At 41.0% G+C, this 15,273-nt stretch overlaps 1 protein-coding gene across 3 annotated transcripts in view; it reads left to right on the forward strand.

Moving 5' to 3' along the window:
• LOC119659274 (putative tricarboxylate transport protein, mitochondrial) overlaps positions 1-15,273 on the forward strand; it is a 44,402-nt gene that overhangs the window by 17,014 nt on the left and 12,115 nt on the right. The window contains exon 1 of one of the 3 annotated variants that reach the window (XM_038067282.1): positions 1,606-1,919. The exons of 1 other annotated variant lie outside the window; for it this stretch is intronic. The gene's annotated coding sequence lies outside the window, so the exon portion shown is untranslated. Of the gene's footprint in view, positions 1-1,605; positions 1,920-15,273 lie in introns of those variants that run through there. One more of the 3 variants, XM_038067279.1, reaches the window with a different exon arrangement.

The following is a 15,273-nucleotide window of genomic DNA, read 5'->3' on the forward strand; positions in this document are numbered from 1 at the left end:
ACCTGAAGTGCCCTTCCGCACCCTCCACGACTTCCTAAGACGCCCACACTCCGCTACTGTTCTGCACCAAGTACCCTTGGGCGACCCACTCGTCGGCAACCCTGGGAGAGTGGATTCGTGGACGTAGCCAACAATGCAGTTGTCCCTCTCCTTAGTATGTGACCCTGCCACTGCCACTTTCGCCTTCCAACCACAGTGCGTATGAGTGTCAGGCCTGTACTCCGACCAAATTCTTCGTTTGAGATAAGTTTGAGTGTCAAGCCTGCATTGCATTGCCTGGTTTTAAATCACATGAAATTTTGTAGATTGCACAAGGGGGCTGAAGTGTCCAGCGACCCATCTTTTTGAAATCAGGATGTTGCCGACCTTGCGCGGTCAGTTTTCTCGAATTTTCCTGTGTTTAAGATAGTCCTGTCTTGGTGTTTGACTCTACTCATCCCGGATGATCATTGAGAGCATTCCCCAACTTTTAAACATTTGGTAGTTGACGAAATGGCAGTAGATCAAAGTTCTACTTTTCACGTGAATTTACTATATCACACATAGATTGTCAGTACCACATTTAAGTGAAACATAATACAATTTTAGAATCTTTCATACCTGAACCATCCAGCTTCCGGTTTTTGATTAAAATATTTTTGATAATTTATATTATTCACGGCAAGATATGACTCATAAATATATGGTTTAATTTTAGATATCTACAGTGATGTTACCCCCTAAGATGTTGCAAAAAGCTAAGGAGAGCCAAACGAAGCAAACTTGCAACTAAACTTAGCAGTTCTTTTATATATAGTTCGTAAATATTTGGAAGGTAAATTCAATGTACATTCGAGTCAAAACTAAAACCATCTTCATGCATTTAAAACGTGCTGCGCTCTTACAACAAATATTTATCTCGTTTGGAGTCGTCTGCTTGGTAAATATTTAATTGAGTAGGTTTGGGTGAATGACGAATACAATATAAATAAAAAACGAACGTGAGCGACTGATTATTTGTATACGCATTTATCAATTTCGATAAACTAGTTGGCTGATATCGTTGTCTCTCGTGACATACATACATATGTGCATAGATCCAGACATTTTTTTATGTAGGAGTCGCAACCGAAAACGTATGGTAATTCACAATGTCATGGTCAATGGAATGAGTTGATTTGATGATAACAGAGCCTCATTATTAAAAAAACCCTCTGCATTTTTTTGTCATTATCAGTTCCACTGGGAGAAAGTTTTATGGAAGCGATTTGGCGATGTAAGAATGACCGCACTTAGGCCGATGTAACTGCTTCCAGTTGCAATAGTACTCATCTGTCGTTTAACTGGAAGTTGCAACTGAAAACCTGCAACCACCAGTTCCAAAAACTTGTCCATCCAAAGACCATGCTCTTCGATTACATAACACCGATTCGTCTGAAATATTCTCTCAACGTGGACTCCCTCCCGATTGAATACTCATTCTTCTAGAGGAACACCAGAGCACTGGCAATACACCCAACACACCACTTGATAACGTCGAAAAGCTTTCAATGTTGATAATAAATTTCCAATCTCCAAGTGAGTTTCCCAGTTTTGAGTCCATTCATTTTTTCAAAGAAGACTATGAACTTTCTGAACTTAGTCACGCTGTAAGATTCGATTTGGTTGTACGCCACTCAGCCTACAGCTACGATCAGAGCACTTGGCTCACAAGCTAGCGGACTAGCTTAGCTTGAATAACACGCGATATATCGAACGATATTATAACCATTCTGCCGGTTTCTGTAAATTCTTCCCTTGTCAAAATTTGGAATAACCTGGTTCGTGTCTGTTAGTCCCAGTGGTTTAATCGTTTCAATAGTGTAATCTCTGTTATTCAATTGAGTGCATTGATAGCCCAGTTTTTATCCAGCGCAGCCCTCGTGTTCAAAGAAAAGTAAGTGTTTCACGTATGGAATTCCATAGACCTTTGGGAAGATCCGACTTTCAAGTTTGAATGTAAATTGTAACTTTCGGGAATGTTGTAATATGTGAGCTTTCACCAACTAAGATTTTAGGTGACGTCCGAACTCATATCATAATTTCCTGGACTTACAAGTGTGTGGGTATTGACGCGCATAGATTTTCCGTTCGACTGGGCGAACTAGCGTGAGATCGTCTATTATAGTACATTATGTAACTGATAAGTAAAGCTGAATATGCATGAAACGAACCATAAGAATACTTCAATATCGCGATGATAAGTGTCTAGATTGGTCTCATTGTGTCAGTGCCTTCAATTGTCTCTATTGAATTACAAGAATGCAGTTCTTCCATGCAATGCCTTGCTTCCAGTTTACGGGTCAACTGGTCGCGAGGCTTTTTAGATAATGACGTGTTGGGTAATGGTAACATACTTTCAATTTATGGTCAAGGTTATTAGGTTTTCGTAAATGCACTGTTACTTGCTTTTACCAATAATGCTAGCGAAGTTTAAGTCGTTGCTCCATGGGTTTTCCATGCATGGTGAAAGACCTTTGACTTATTTGGTTAACAATCGAACCGAGAGCCAGAATGGTGGAAAAATACTGGTGTGCATATTATTCATTGGAGATTCTGTGTTTACATGCATTATTGTGGACTCAATTGTCGATTCTTTACGCTCCATTTGCCAATAACTCGACGAGTTTTTCATTTATTTCCTTTCCGATCACGAAAAATGAGATAAGAGTTTAAATTCTGCTCTTATCGCTAAGAAAACGGGCAATGCCTTTTTATTTGAATATAATGTAATTAGTTACTCAGTATAGTATTAAATAACATTTCTTATCAGATATATCAGCTTATTGCAATGTCAAGAAGTTGAACGTTTCAGTTCTCATTTCCAATATGTATGAAATGAATTTCGATAGAATATTTCAACATTATCAAAGGCACAACAAATAGTGCCCGATCTAGGCCGGCCTTAGTAAGGAATCCCAAGGTCTGTCATGTCCCTTTTTTCTACCATATATATTGCCCTCTGGGGCTGGATCATCCTCATATATACGAATTAGGTGGCCCATCAACCACAGCCTATTGAGTCGGATTCCATTCACGACAAGATGGCTGTGGCATCGTTCATTAATATAGCTTATATATAGCCTACGAAATCGTCCATCCTCCTGCAGGGGACCAAGCATTTTTCGGAGGATTCTCCTCTCAAACGCGCCGAAGGAATCGAATTTGTCTTGCTAAGAACTCAAGTCTCCCGAGAATATATAAGGACTTGCAAGATCATTCTCTTGTACAATAAGAATTTTGATCCTATGGTAAGACACTTCGAACGCAACAGTTTTTATAAGCTGAAATAGATTCCATTGTCTTAACAGCTGCGAGGGCATTTCGTCGTCATCGCTCTTACCGGTTGTTATTTTTGACCCTAGACAGGAGAAATTTTCAACGATTTCAAAGTTGTTGTCCCCTATCTTTATTGTTATCAATTGACCAGTGCTATTTGTTGCTTGAGGGAAAGTGGTTGATAGTCATTGCGGAAAGTGACCGTGCGTTACATAACTTAAGACAAACATTAATCAGTGAATTTATTTGCGAGTGTATTCTAAACGTTAAAAGGACCACATTATTATTAATTATTCGAACATATTTTGTCTTGTGAGCGCACCTCGAGATCCGTTTGAGGAAGGATGTTTCGCGAGAATCCGTAGTAGTTCTTGAGTCAAAGAAAGCCAATTTAGTTTTGGACCTGCTAGTGGTTGAAGGATTTCCACGCGCACGATGTAGTGATCATTTTTTGGTTTTAACCTATAAGTTTAACTCGTTTGATTTTTGTTTTGGTTTTTCAGGTTCGTGTACGAAACCACGTATCGGATAAAAACACGCGAAACGCTGAAATGCTAGTAGTTGGTTAGTGAAAACCAACCGTGTGTCGATGGAATATTTTGTTGAGGCTTCAGTACTAGCGGATGGACCTTCACAGGCAATTTCGCCAACCTTTTAGGTTGTGGGATAGCTCTCCCTTATGGGTGGTCTCCGGCTACTCAGGATGGTCTTCTGATCGTCGACTAAATTGCATATGGCATTACAGAAGTTATGGTTTGAATTTCATAAGTTGAAATAATAATAAGGTTGTCAATCACCCATCTGTGGGGTATAGCGCGTCAACCACACCTACGCGTCATAGTTCACGGCTCTTTGAAATGTGCGTCAACTCTCAAACGATTTCCCGAGACGCCTCCTTCTGTTCTGTGCTGTTAGGGCGACCCACTTGTCGGCCATCTTAGGAGAGTTGATTCCACTGCATAGCGTACTCAATGTGCGACCTATCCACTGCAACTTCCGTATTCCGATCACAGTGCGTACTGCCAGGCCTGCACGCCGACCAAGTTCTTCGTTTGAGTCGGCGTCAGGCCAACGCACTCCGATGATACGATGACGAAGGCTTCGAGCTTTCGAGTAACAGCGGGTACATGAAAAGTGTGGTACTCCCATATAGCAATACAGAAAGAACACTAACACAGAACACGGTGAGCGAGCAAACATATGTCATCAGCATAGTTTCGGTGTTTGAGGAAAGACGCCATTGATAACAAGAAAAATAATATCAGTGACAAGATGTATCCGCGGCGACAAGATGTATCCACTTTGGACCTCAAAATTCTCTGAGATTTTACCTCGGTGCAGCACGTGACATTCTGCGCCGTCGTATGTCGTTCTGATCATAGTGATTAGTTTCTCCGGAATACCTCTCATGCGTAGAGCACTCCAGATATACTATGCTACTATCGAAAGCTTTCTAGAAATCGATAGAGGGTAAGTGCAACGAAGATCTAAACTCCGCGTACTGTTCCAAAATAATCCGTAGGGTGTTGATGTGGTCAATGCAGAAGGGTCCGGAGCGGAAACTCTCCTGTTCTTTGTCGATCAAGCTTTCGAGATGTTCTTTAATGCGTTCCAGAATTATTTTAGCTATTATCCTGCAATAGCAGGGATCACGCAGATACCCCTCCAATTATCAAACTGGGAATGGGATGCCCCCTTTGGAATCTTAACGATCATCTTCCACTCTCTGGGAAAGGTCTCCCAAGATTTCCATACGATTGGAAGTAGCAGATCTGCAGTGATTGCGGATGCACCGATAAATAACTCTGCGAGGAGATCGTCAAGCCCAGCGGCTTTAGAGCATTTAAGTGCGTTGATGGCCGAAATCATTTTGTTTCTGCTTTGAGGAACGATCCGTATCCGCATGTTACGGTGACTAGCCCTTTCATCCTTTGACGGTGTTAAAGTTCTATCATCGCAAGGGTTTGGAAAGGTACGGCCTTATAATGTTGCAGCTGATGCTACAATAAATGTTCTAGCTGCCCATGGACCAAAAATTAGCGACGATAGTGCATACCCATGGGGTCATTATCTCCTATGATAATGATGTTAGGTTTGAGAATTTCAGGTTAATAGTTATGTGCAAGTCTTTGTACTATAATACATTCATGATTTTATTCTCCTCTAATTCAACTTTATTTGTGGAGTTGAAATATTGAGTCAAAATCCACACTACGCAATTTAAAGTTAAATTTTGAGCTCATTAGAGTAATACATATATTATCTGTTATTTATTCAGCTGAATTTATCGTAGTTTTGTTTGGAGCATGTTCTAAGTAATACTCGTATAATATGTAAATCCGCTAATACATGTCTCTGCTAATCTATTTTAGGGATTACTATACACAATTGTATTTTTTCATTGTCAAAGGTTGATGGCTGCCAATCATGTTTTTTTTCTCATCACCATTTATCACACATTGCAAAGTATTATTTTGTGAGCAAAGATAAGCACTTTTTCCAATGTGGACTTCGCCCACGAAAAGACAAAACGGCAGCGAAAAGAATATTTTTTCGGCATTACTTTTATTTTCAGTCCTCATTCTGCAAGTTTGCATACTAAACACTCAGAAAAATGTTCCGATTTAGCCTAGCTCACGTGCTATTTTCAAGGTTTTCAAATATTTTCTTCGCTAACAAAGATTCTTATGTAAATCAGGTGTTATGTAAACGATCATAGGAAATTTTATGATGGCTCAAAAAAGATAATAGTATCTGTCATTTATAGAAAGAATGTAGAGAATAAATTATTTGGGATTCTCATAGCGCAGCTTCTGCAGCAGTAAAGGTGAGAAATATGGTCGTGGGAATATTCTATCGTTTGGACTTTCTTTAGATAAGCTATTTTCGTGTTTGTTTTAATTAAATACAAAAAGAGAAAGTCTATTAATAATTAGGAGAATTGGAATATTTTTTCTACTATGAAGTGTAGAGTTCGATCGTTTCGATCAAAGTTCTATAGGCATTTCACTGAACAGACTACTTGCTAGTAGCCATTTTCAAATGGAGATGGATGCGCTGTGTGTTTCCATTAGCCCTCTTCTAGTTTAAGTTTCTCTCGGGCAAAGGCTTTGGGTGATCTTTAAACATACGTGAAGTCAGCCAAAATTTGTTTTCAGAAAGCCGTGTGCAAGGGACTCATCTGCTCTTTATTATAAAAACCAGAAACGTATAATAAAAGGTACAATAAAAGTACGATTATATGTGTATCTGCTGTAAGGAGAAGTAGAAAATAGGGGTATTATGTAATTTTGTTGTATTCAACTTTTATTTATTTTGTGGCCAATATCTCCTAAACGACGAAATGCACTTTAGCTCTCACCATGTCTTCCCGCAAAACCTACAATCCTCGTCTACTGTTCTGCGCCATGTAATTCCAGAACGACCCACTCGTCGGCCGCTCTGGGAAAGTGAATTCCATTGTAGATATGTATAGTCAGCAATGCATTCATAGCCCTTTCCTAAAATGTGATCTGTGCACTGCCACTTTCACAGTCTAATCAACACATTTGCTGGCAACCGGTCCGTAAGTTGACTCAGCTCATCGTTCGAGACTTTCTCAGACTAGATTATACCAACGAGATGGCGGAGACAGTTGTTAACGAAGGTTTGTAGCCTTTGAGCAGTGGTGGTCAATTTCCATATGCTGCCCCCCAGCGAACATTTGTTCGGAACAACCTCAAAGTTGAAAGACTGCCTTGGAAGATATTTTTCCTTTTTATTGGCTAAAAATTATTTGGTAATATATACAAATACGTATTTCGGGGATCAACTGTCCCCTAGTTTTTTATTTTCTAAGAAGAAGGGGACAGTTGGTCCCCAAAATACGTATTTGTATATATTACCAAATATTTTTTAGCCAATGAAAAGCAAAAATATCTTCCAAGTCAATCTTTCATTTTGAGACTTCGGCTAGCAAACTACCTCCTAATTCAAACTAACCTCAAAGTTGTTCTTGAGGTATTTGCATTTCCAAAATTTAAACAAAACAGCGGAAGTGGATCTAGCGCTGTTTATACACTGGGCGACATCAAACTCTGTTCCACTGTCTGCACTGAAACGACGCTACCAAGTTAAACAAATTGATTTATACGCTCGATATTCTGTCTATTGATGCAGATAGGAAGAGTGAAATAACTAGTCAGACTGATAACCTTGGTTTTGTTGGTGTTTATCTTGAGTCCGAATCTACTTGCCTCTCATTCCAAATCTAGAGAGATTTGACCAGGGTTCATGCCACGATAAGAGATCAGACAGATGCCATCAAAGTAGTCGCGCTGTTTGAGAAAAAACATCATACTCCACATCCTCCGGACAAGGCACCATGGAAGCCCCCATCGCTAACAAGAAGGAATAGCATCGGCGACAGAGTGCAACTATGCAGGACTTTGCTTTGAACTTCAAATTCCTTAGAAAATTTACGTTGTTGCAGCAGGTGACATTTTGTCGCGCTAAAAGTAGCTATTAGCTTCTATGGAATCACTTTCACGTTGTCGAAAGCTGTCTCGAAATCGATAGAGAGCAAGTGATGCGGAGATCTATACTCTGCACACTGCTCCAAAATGGTCGAAGGGTCTTAATGCTGTCAATATAGGTGGTCGATCAAGCTTTCAAGATGTTCCTTATTGCGTTCTAGGATAATTTTAGCTATTGACTTTACGACCGTAGGAAGCACGAAAATACCGCTCCAATTGTTGTACCCAAGACAAGTTTCCTTCTTCGGAATCTTAGCGATCATCCCCTTTTTACGCTCACGGGGCAAAATCTCAGATCCCCAGGATTTATAGATCAGTGGAAGAAGCAACTCCACGGAGACAGCTAGAGCTGCGATGAACTGTTCTGCGGGGAGATCGCGGCATTGCCGCGCTTGAGGGCATTGATGGCCAAGATAATTCCCCTTCGCCGTATTCGCATGCTACGGTGACTAGCCAGTCCACAAGAGGTGAAACTTCAGCAGATGTTGTACTGTTAAGAACTGCGGTAAAATGTTCACTCCATCTCTAAAGTTGCCCGCCGTCATGAATGAGGAGTCTACCGTCAACGTCCCTCACAACCACAGCATACGACTTGCGACCACCTGCAAATTCCTTTGCATTGCGGTATACAGTAGCGAAACCATAATTATTTGCAGCATCTGCTGCTTCTCTGACTAACGTAGTAATTAATTCTCTTTTGTCACGGTGCACGCTACGCTCCACTTCCCGAGATTTTCCAAGGTGCCGGAGCTCAAGCACATCACTTTCGTCCCCACTTGCAGCGGCAATAAAAGCCTTCAGTTTCCTATGCTCCTCAGTCCTTTTCCACATCACGGCCGTAAGCCACACCTAATAGCGCCACTTTGAAATGTGTCCCCATTTGTATCAGAGAGAAAAACATGGCGCACCAGTGTTCATCAATATTCTCCAGCGAGCTATTCAAAGTCTCTTCCGTTCAATCAGCAAGATATCTAATTTCCCCACTATGGAACGACAGCTAGTTCCCGTAAGCGAAACTTGTTCAAGTAAGGGTGCGTAGCTGTCCAGCTCTGCGAGAAGATGCGGGCGCGATATGCAAGCAATGGCGATTGACCATCAAGTCATTTTTCAATAGAGGCCGATACCAGCGCCTCTTTTATTTCACATATCTAGAAAATAACTCCTAAATCTACTGTTGATCGCGATGTGGTCAATCTGATTAGACGTACTTTGTCAGTGAGTTGAAACCCTACTGACCTACAGACTGTGCTCAAACAATGTGCCTCCAATGGTGAGGCGGTGGAAGCTGCAGAAAGCCGCAAATCTCCCACAATTGTTACTATAGTCCCCAAGACCGTGTTTCCGCATTTCACATGTTCAATAATTATCAGAGCCCAGTTTGGCATTCAGATCCCCTTTCACAATCTCAAAGTAACCTTTAGCAAACCTCTCCTGGTTGCGTTAAGATGCTTATAGAAAGCCTCCTTTTCTTCTGCATTGAAAATCTCCGTAGGTGCGTAACACTGCCGTATTGAGATGTTCCTTATCCTGAAGCGGAATCTCGCAGTTAGTATTCTGCCTGACACCGATTCTAGCAGTTTAGTAATTGTGGCAAGTATTAATGCAACACCGGATTCACGCTTACCTCCAGCAGACATGTAAGGATAAGGCAGCAAAATGACACAAGAACGAGGGGAGTGCTCTCCACAGTCCCACCATCTTATCTCACTTAACCCAATATATTCAGCCTGTATCGCTGAAATTCTTACTGAAGTTGGAGCAAGTAAGCATTCTGGATTGCCACATACCGTGTCGTCGAGAAGATTTCGTACATTCCAAAAGGCAATCATAAACCGTTGACCATAATAAAACGTCATAGTCCCATTCCTAGGCTTAGTAGCCGTTTCTGAAGCATGCCCAATTTGCCGAATTGCCGGTTGTTAGCCCACAAATCTTCATCCTTAGTCCCTAAGCCACTAAGGTTTTACATGACCATTCAGACTGTAATGGCTCTCCCTTCCTATTTGGAACCTCTTATGACCTTTAGGCGTAAACAAATTCATTTCAAGCAATCATCCTACACCTTAATGTTCCTCTGTCTCTTCTGAATCACAGTACTATTGCGTAAGTGAACATTCTCCAGATACATGTCAGGCTAAGTAATCAACAATTTCAGTTATGGGATCGAAATTTAAAAATCAATGATGTATACACCACATGCATATACATAGATAGACGGTCCCAAAAATCATTTAATCAAAGTTAATCTACCGGGTAAATTTACCATTGTTCACGGGAAAGATAATGTACGTTGATTTGCCAGTAGTCGCCTTACTTGTGATAGTCATGCGTCAATTTTTGTTTGTTGTTGATAACAGCATAAATCTTTGAAGCAACAACAGCTGTTATATCGTTATCTGTTTACAACAAATTACTTTCAATGAAACAAAAACCATAAACTCGTTCTTCGCTGATAGATATCGTTATCAGCTGCATGGAAAATATGAGTTAATTTTGATTCAATCTCTTTTGCAATGAATGGATATAAATATTTGCTAAAACTATTTCTCAGCATTCTGAGGCTGATTCATTTTAGCTCTTTTTCGCATTCGATGTGCAACAAATTGATTGCTACTACGAAGGTATTCTGAAAAGTAAGGCATGCAAACTTGCAAAGCAAATTGTAAAATTGAGTAAAAAGGACACAAAGATACAATCCTTAAGTAACAAAATCGTATATTCATTTTTCTACATAATCACCGTTTTAAGGCTTATTCACTTCTCTCAATGTGTAACAAATTTTGTTATTCCGTCACTGAAAAATTCCCCCGACTTTTCTGGATACAAGAGTTCCACGCTCCACCATACATGATCCCAAATGCGTTTCAGAGAGGAAGAAGGAAGAGTTATGTGCTCGGACTAATAGCATTTGTTGTTGTTTTAAGACGAAAAGCCGGTGGCGGGCTAAGGTGGTGACTTCCCTGTAAGCTGGAAGGCTTAGAATTCACTCATTAAGTATTTCCTGTTTGCCGTAAAAGGCGGTTGGAAGAGAGAAATCTGTGGGCTAGCAACCTGCCATACCTCGGAATAAAAATGATCTTTGCACTACGACAATTTGCTTTCGTGGAATGTGCGAACTTAGTAAAAATTTCAGCAATGCAGGTTTGTCATCCCGGGGTTCAGCGAGATAAGATAATTGAACTCTGAGGAGCACTCTTTGTCTCTTTGCGACACTGTGTTATTGTAGTCTTGGCCAGTAACCTATCCTAGCTAGCTCTTTGTACTGTGCCCTTAAACGCCCATTTCGGGACTCGACCCTCTCGCATTCTCTGTTTCGCATGGCCGACTGGTATTCGGATGACTGCGTAACATGTTTTGATTTCGCATAGCCACAGAGGATGTATTTATATATTATTGTTGATTTTGTTTTTTTTTCTGTAGACAATACCAATATAAGAAGCTTTGATTTGTTATTGAATTTTGTCGTGATCATTGCACTCCACGTGAGCCTTTAAATAGAGTAATTGTTTCGAAATCCAACCTTTTCACCTTGTCCGCCGCTAGGTGTATTGATTTTATGAGCACTGGTATCCTTCCTGTCGACATACCCGACCATCAAGTTAGACAACATGGGGACGAGAATCTTGATTCCATTGGAAAGCTCCGTGCCAGTTCGTTTTCGTTTTTTTTTTTTCACTATCATTTTTCTCCATGGTATTATGGCAGTACTAACCAAACTAGCGTTCCAGTTCCTAGTCCACCTATTATGCCAATTTTAGCCCTGGAATCTCCAATTGAAATGCTGTCCAGCGAAGTAAGCCGGTAAATACATATATTGCCCGATCCGGCATAGAATTCGTTAAATGATGCCCACTTTCTCCTCCTTGGGATAATAATAAAGAGTTTCATTTTAATAAAGATTAGAGGTAGGTCCGAAAATTCTTCAACCGGACAAAACAAACCGGGGGCTGGCTGCGGTAAAAAAGTCCACTGGTAACATATAGTAACGTGATCAAGGAAGCAAAACAACTTCAGGAAATTTTGTGAAGGGACTGAATAAGTTCGAGAAGCATCCAGACTATACAAAACTATACTCAAAGACAGGGCAATATCTTCTGTCTGCTAAAAAGATGGGAGATTTACCGAGAATAAGGAGGGCAGGGTATATCTACTTTTCAGAACTCATTTCCCAGGATCCTATCCTATGCCGGAAGACAGCAATGCAACACTACCTGACACCCCAGGAGCAAATAGAAGATGAAAAAAGAAAATTGAAAACTAATAAAAGGGGTATGCTCGGAAGCTAAAATAAAATCACCTGGAGTAGATGGCATTTTTCCAACACTACTTCAGAGAGGCTTAGACCACCGTGGTCTTCTGAATGGAAGAGTAAAAGAGTCGGCAAATATAAGTGCCGACAAATATGAACTATATTGCTATAAACACTACTCAGCATTGTCCGCAGGGCAGGGTACTATCACCGTTAATGTGGAAAATGGTAGTTGACGAATTCCGATGAGAGCTAGCAAGCACTGAAATACAGGTCCAGGGTTACGCTCTTGACATTGTTTTAATCTGTAGAGGTAAATATTAAGACACTCTATGTGACAGAATCCAAGCTGGACTACTAATCACTAGTATCTAGTGCAAGAAGGTGAGGCTGCGCATTAATCCAGCGAAAGCCAATATATCATAGTACCATTCACTAGCAAGCGCAAGTTTGACCACCTGAGAGCCATTAGATTACATGGCATGGAAATGAAACGAGTAACAGAGGGGAAGTATTTGGGAATTACATTAGACCAAAAACTATTCTGAAAGATACACGTTAAAACATATGTCGAAAAGCTTTGATGCTTTTATGACTTCCCGGTACATCATCAACAGTGCGACAACCGATATCGGGTCGAGGCCTGCCTTAGTAAGGAACTCCAGACACCCCGGTTTTGCGCCGAGGTCCCTCAATTGACTTGCCTATATCACTATGCTGACAGTGGCAGTTACCTGCCTAGAACTGAACGATTTAAATACCTCGAGCCAATGTTATCAGCCAATGGAGAACGTTATGAATTTGTTTCACACATTAGCGCAACCTGGATGCAGTGACGTTCCGTTTGCGATTGTTGTATCAACGAATATCTCAAATCTAAAATTGTGCAGTATCGTCGGACCTGTCGCCCTCTATAGTTCTGAATGTTGGCCGGCTATAAAAAACTGTGAAAACTGTTACGTTGGGTGAGTAGTGTAACACGCCTTGATTACTTCCGAAATGAGGATATACGTGTTCGGTATGTAGTTGGACCGATAGTGGAAAAATTACATGAGAGGCGTCTTCGATGGTATAGTTACGTAATTCGGGCTAACGAGAATTGGCTTACTAAGATTGGTCTCATTGAAGTCAATGAGAAACGACCAAAAGTCCGGCCAGAACAACGGGGGCTCGATACGCTGGATGGTAATTTAAAAATCTCGCAACACAATAGCGCAACCGGTCACGACCAGCCGACCTCGCTTGTGAACAGAAAAAGAAGAAAAACTGAACTCCGCACAACAGCTAGGGAGTTCACAAACTTCAAAGACTGGCTTGCGAGTATATTAGGACATGCCAAAATGCATCCCTAAAAGTGCTTCTGGGATTGACTCTTCGTCATGTGGACAAACAGATGCAGAGAAGGAAGACGATTTGAAGATCGCGGATTCGAAGATGTCTGCGAGTATTAGCGATGGGGGAGCTGCCTAAATCGAAGAAAGATTGATATTCTTTCTAGGCAGCATCCCGAACCGCTGATACCAAGGGATAGCATGACAACGAGATTTCGCTTCGATAAGAAGTTTGAAACACGTTGGAGCAACTAGAATAGGAATTATAGGGGGTAGAACTTTGTCATTCTAACACATTGCAATCAGGTAAACTCTAAACTATTATGGGGGCTTAATAAGTCGGGATATTCTGGGTTTTCGGGCTACATTGGGTTAGAAAGCAATGAGGTAACAGCAGGAGCAGGCACGTCGCTACTGGGACCAGAGTCCTTCCGTGGAATCGAAAATGAGTTCGTGGCCCCGATCCTAAAATCAGAAATGGAACAGTCATGAGGTGTACGCAGCAAAGCACTTGAAAAATTGTTTATCCCGCGCCAAGAAGAGCCTGCGGATCATAGTGGGAATACTCACTGGTTACTGCAGCGATACTGTCTGCAGATTCTGTGAAGAGAATGACAAAATCTCCAAACCTCTGGAATAGCTTCCCGCGCTTGTGCAAAGTAGGTCGAAGCATGTGGGAGAATACATAATACCAGATGCTAGGTTGAAACATTTGGAAGTAGAGAACATAATAAAGTTGCTGTCGAGCATAGGCTTGGACGACATACTATAGTTAATAGGTATTCTATAACTAGTAAAGGAGCATAATCATTCTTCTAGGATGCAGTACGACTTCCCTTAGAAAATATAAATATTATGCGGATTGAGAGGCTCGTTTATTGATTGATTTGAAGTCAAATATCAATCATTTAACTATATTTGTTGCTCCGAGGCACTTTTATGAAGCGTCCCCCTTTGACAAACCGCATACCCCAAGATCCAAAAAAGAAATCCAGTTAAATTTACTGAAGTCATTGCCATTTGATCCTGTTGCTTTTCCGCAGATATTTTGTCATCTTTTTAAGCCCACCCAACTACTGGCCTATGCTGACGATATCGCCATCATGAGAAGAACGACCCGAGACGTACAAACTGCCTTCATCCAGATCGAGCAGGCGGCGCGAGATCTTGGACTGCACATCAATGAAGGCAAGACAAAGTATATGGTGGCAACGTCAGCACCGAAAACCAACCAATCAACAACATCGAACCGCACTGGTCGAACGGGAAGAATAAAAATAGGAGAATACAACTTTGAGACCGTTGGTAATTTCTCCTATCTAGGGTCGAAAATCACAACCGATAACAGCTACGACGATGAAATCCGCACACGGTTGTTGACAGCCAACAGAGCCTATTTCAGCTTATAAAAACTTCCAATCGAAAAGTCTCACCATATGATCAAAGCTCTTACTGTACAAGACAATGATCAACAAGGTCCGGCACTGGTGAAAAGTACATTGAAGTCTCTGGGAGAATACTTATGTTAATACCAGATGTCAGGTTGAATTACACAGCATAGTAGGGGACATAATAAAGTTCCTGTCAGTTATATGCTTCAACGGCATACTGTAGTTAATAGGTATTCTATAACCAGTAAAGGGGCACAATGGTTCTTCTAGGATGCAGTGCGACATCCCTTACCAGATATTATTTTAATGCGGATTAAGGGACTCATTTGATTCCTATATCTAATTCTCTACTTACTCCCTTTCTGCTACTGATGGACATTGCGTGGGAGCAGTCCTTAACTTCACTCTTGAACATTTTATTTTGTGATGTGCGAAAAATATTGATGTGATAACGAGACACTTTCTTGAGTTCCCATAGTGAAACCTTCGAC

The sequence above is a fragment of the Hermetia illucens genome, chromosome 6 (genome assembly GCF_905115235.1).
Source record: "Hermetia illucens chromosome 6, iHerIll2.2.curated.20191125, whole genome shotgun sequence".
NCBI lineage: Eukaryota > Metazoa > Arthropoda > Insecta > Diptera > Stratiomyidae > Hermetia > Hermetia illucens.